General features: G+C 52.9%; 1 non-coding gene across 1 annotated transcript; it reads right to left on the bottom strand.

Moving 5' to 3' along the window:
* Positions 1–291: 291 nt before the first annotated feature.
* TRNAC-GCA (transfer RNA cysteine (anticodon GCA)) lies at positions 292–363 on the bottom strand. Its single transcript has one exon. It is a non-coding gene; the product is annotated as a tRNA-Cys (tRNA).
* Between the last annotated feature and the right edge of the window lie 4,294 nt (positions 364–4,657).

Raw genomic sequence — 4,657 nt, 5'->3', positions numbered from 1 at the left:
CATCCGTGCCCTGAAGTCCATGAAACATCCATATGGCTTCCTTTCTTTCTTTTTTTTTTTTTTTTTTTTTGACTTGGGACTTTAGTACTTGCTTGGGATGTCCTCATTTGGTGTTGTCTGACACACACACACACACAAAAAAAAAAAAAGAATAAGGCAGTTCTAGCTCAGACTTGTTCTCTGAATAAAAGAGAAATATTAGCACTAGCATAGCCGTTTCCCAACCTTTTACTCTCATCGCAGAACATAAAATAAAAATAAAAAAAATCGTAAAGAAAAATTTTAAAAAAGAGGGGGCACCCGGGTTTGAACCGGGGACCTCTCGATCTGCAGTCGAATGCTCTACCACTGAGCTATACCCCCAAGTGCGGACTTGCCACTTTAAATAACATCTTTATAGTCGGGAGCTTCCCTCTTGCATTCTTTTTTTCTATGTGAGGGCTAATTCTGTTTAGTTTGAGCCAACAGCTTACCACAACGGTCATCCACTGACGAGCTAGGCCACTAAGTTTGCTGCCGTAAATAATAGGCAGTCCCGCACTACCCTGTCCGAAACGTTGACTCTCCGTAGATGACGCCGCGAATCGTTTATAGCCCGCAACACCCGTAGTTACAGCCCCAAAATAATGTGTCCTAAAACTCCTAATTACACAGTCATCTTACAGTTTGTTGATCAGTGATTAGCGATCATTAATTAGCGCATTCACAGTCGTGGTGGTGGTAAGAGTGTAGTAGCTGGTTATTGATCTAAAAAGAATTGCTCTTTCTCTTTTTCTTCTTTTTTTTTTTTTTGCGGCGCAAAGGCGCGTTTTCGAAAAGGGCTCGCTAGAAATGAAATCGCCCCCCGCCCCCACCCACCCCCAAGGAGCAACAACAGCACAGAAGAAGCAAGCGGTCGAAGCGTCACATCTGCTTTGGAAGCGTAACTCTTGCCCGGATCGCCTGCGTGTATGTGCAATAAAAAAGAAAAGGTTAGCCCTTTGTGGCGTAGCTTGTCCCCAGATAATTATCACCATTCTTGCTTGCCTTCACTACTTTCCTGTCAAGAATGTCATATCTACATCGCCTATATGCCGCTCGTGACCCGAAAAATACCGAGTGCACAGCGGTAAAGAAGGAAAGGATGTGGTACGGCAAAATAGATTTAAAATATTGTCAGAGGGAGAAGATAAACCTCAAATAGCCGGTGCAAACTTTTCTTAGTGTGCATGGATACAGGGTCCCAATTTTAATTATTTCGTCGGGAAGCGTCTGGATTCCTTGCTGCTCGAGATGCGAGATGCAACATATATAGGACTGGTAAGTATTTGAATTTTGCTAAAATACTTTGTTGTACCACTGAACATGTGCACACTGCATGTCACAGCACGGATGCATCAAAATCGTCCCATCGATGAGGCTATAGCTCCATACGATCCAGCGGGCACGCGGATCGAGTGGCGCGAGCTAATGGGGCCCTGAACTAAGGTCTCCACCCAACGAGGAAGTCACCCCATCTCATTACAAATAAATGTTTTCTCTCTTTCTCTCTCTCTCCATACGAAGAAGACCCGATTGCCGTAGTATGTACTCATGAACACGAAATTTTGAAACGAACTACTACATTTCCTCATTTTCTTGTAGAAACCCTGACAGCGGTTCTGAATTTCAAACTGCGATGATAGACGAATGAGCACCTTTTAGCGATTGAAGGACATAACATTCTCAACATACACACGGACACGAGGCGCCCGGCGACGATGCATTGTGCCCGGCATCCGCCTCCTTAATTAATCTCCGCTGCTGTGAAAAATACGAATGGGACAGAGAGAATAGAAGCAGAGACGCCGCTTGTTGTGGTGCGCCTAAACCCCGTATTCGGAAATGCTTATTGTCTTGAAGCTCACACTTGACTTGATATAAATGACGCCTGGTGCGAACGCGTCCAAAACGCTCATTGCCTTTCCTTTGGTGCGTTCACGACAGGCGTCATTCAAATCAAGTCAAGTCAAGCATGGGCTTCAAGTTAGGATGCATTTCTGAATACGGGGGTAAGTGGAAATGAGCACTAAAACGCTGCAATGCGAGCTAATGCACGAATGATGTAAGGAGCAAACCTTTCGACATGCTCCTAGACAGTCGTTCTTTTGGAACGCGAGCCTTCATCGGGCGTTCCAGAGCGATGGAACGCTGCCACAAACGCGCGAGCCCGCGTTTCGGGATTAGCATGGACATTAGGTACGTAGTACGTAGTACATACATACGTCACCCGCGAGCCGGCGCCATTACAAAACGTTGCTGCGCGCTAGCGTCTGCACGTAGAGAGCCGACGCTGGAGATCAAACAGACGACGAAGACGACAAGCAAGCGGACGCTGCCCGGTGTCGCCGGCTTCAGCAGGGGCGGCCGATTGAGGTCTTCCGGCTAACGAAGAAAAGAGTTCACCGAGTTGCCGCCAGCACACGAGCGGCCATGTTGCGGATAGCGTTCCTGGCATGCCTGTGCCTCCAACAATTGCCTTCGTCCCACGCCGACGAGGTAGTGCTGGTGTCGCAAGCCCCGTCCGCAGCTGCGGTGGACAACCTCAACGGTACACTCAGTGCCGAAATGCTCGCAGCCGCAGCACTCGCCGGAGTCAACATCACCATTATCAACGGCACGGCCTACGAAGAGTACGAGGTACCCGACTTTGCGTCGCTGAATGGCGGTAACAACGACTCGTTGGCCGCCATGCTGCCACCGGAGCCCGCCTTGTCTGGCGACAAACAAGGCGCACAACAGCCTTCGACATCTACTGCCGACGCCGTGGCTGATGCGGCAAAGACAAAAGATGAAAATGTTCCAGTGATCGCGACAGAAGCGCCAGCCGTCGCTGCACCAGCAGACTCAGCTTCGCTTGCGCCCCTGGCCAAGTCCGACGACACCACCAGCGTTGCTACGACCACAGCGTCGACGACGCCATCGACGACGCCAAGAACGGAGGCCACGTCACTCACGACTGCCGAGACCACGATCACGACCTCAAGCGGCCCGGCAACGGTGAGGGTCGAACTGGGCCGCCTTTCGGTCTATCCGGTGCCGGCGGTCGTCGAGAACTCCGGAGGCGTGGAACTGTTCTGCAGCGCGGGCTACCACGACTCGGCGAGCATCGTATGGACCCTCAACGACGAGCCGCTCGAAGACGTCGTCCAGCGCTCGGTCATCTCAGGGCGCAAGGACTTCTTCCTCAAGTCGCTGCGCATCCAGGTGGACCGACTGGAGACGCTGCCGGCGCCCGCCGGCAAGTACGTCTTCGAGTGCGTCGCCAGCGTCGACGGCAACCTGCTCAAGGAGCGCGTCGAGATCGACTCGCCGTACGGCGACTTCTGCCGAAACGACTCGGAGTGCGCGTCGCGAAACGCCGTCTGCGGCAGTTCGCTTGCTTGTCGCTGCGACGGCGGCCATCCCGTGCACCTCAACTCGTCTCACATCACGTGCCGGGCGGCGGCGCACCTTGGCTGGCCGTGCAGTTACGACGAGCAGTGCACCTACGCCGCGAACAACTCGCACTGCGGCAGCAAGGGCGAGTGCGACTGCGTCGAGACGTTCAAGATTGAGACCTCGCCGCTGGGCAACCTCGTTTGCGCGCCCCGCAAGACGGTCAGCGGACCTTGCAACACGGACATCGACTGCAAGGACATCGGAGCCAAGTGCAGCCCTTCGGGTACCTGCCAGTGCCCGCCTGGGACACTCGAGAACAACGGACGCTGCGTCGGGAAGCTGGCGGCCCCAGAAAGCCTGAACCTGTCCGCCCTCGTTAGCGCAGCCGCCACGACAGGCGGAACGAACGCCACTACCGCCACCACAGCGACCGGCGCGTCGTCCGCCGCTACAAACGTGAGCGACTCTCCGCTCGACCCCAAAAAGCAGAACATGCCCGTGCGTATCTTGAAGGTGCGAGAGTTTCCCCGTGGGGCGCCGGTGAAGGAGCGTCCGAATGACACGATGGACACCCGAGCGCAGAGCCTTGACGGCGGCGTCGTGAAGGTCGACGTGCCCATGCACGAAAACGACACCACGCTTGGCAGCCAACGCATGCTTACAGCCGGCGGCTACAGGCCTTTGTGCAAGCACTCGGTGGTCATTCTGACTGCCGCCGCACTTGCGTTCTCTGCGTTGATTATGCCATCGTTGTGAGGTTGCGCCGAGTCAGTAACGAGTGTTTCCTTGCCGGCATGCATTGAGTGTCTTTGCGTAGAATAAAGTTCTTGTGTTCCATAGAGGCTACGTGGACTCGTTTAATGACGTGGCAGTACATGTGTAGTGAGGTCATTATCGCTATAAATTGCGAGGCAGATCCTGCATGCGAGAGCAGCGGCCGTGGCAAGAGTGTAAGGAACGTAGCCCACGATGCATAAAAATACTGACTTCTGAGAAGATAAAATAAGCTATGAAATTGCACATTACAAACAGATCTTCATGTTGCCTCGAATATTCATCTAAATATAATTAAAGATGCACCAGCAATTACTGTAAATTCATGCCGCACGTGTCGTTTCTTGTAACGCCGTCATAGACGCCGTTAGCACACGGTTGCGCCGATGCCGAGTCGGGTCGGCTTTGATCGAAGCTTTGCCTGGCCTTGCCTTGGCTTAAGCAAATAGCTGGCTTGGCGGCTTGACTTGGCTTCTGGACCAAC

The sequence above is a fragment of the Dermacentor andersoni genome, chromosome 11 (genome assembly GCF_023375885.2).
Source record: "Dermacentor andersoni chromosome 11, qqDerAnde1_hic_scaffold, whole genome shotgun sequence".
Lineage (NCBI taxonomy): Eukaryota > Metazoa > Arthropoda > Arachnida > Ixodida > Ixodidae > Dermacentor > Dermacentor andersoni.
The sequence above is the reverse complement of the archived record's forward strand: the minus strand, read 5'-3'. Positions and strand labels throughout refer to the sequence as shown.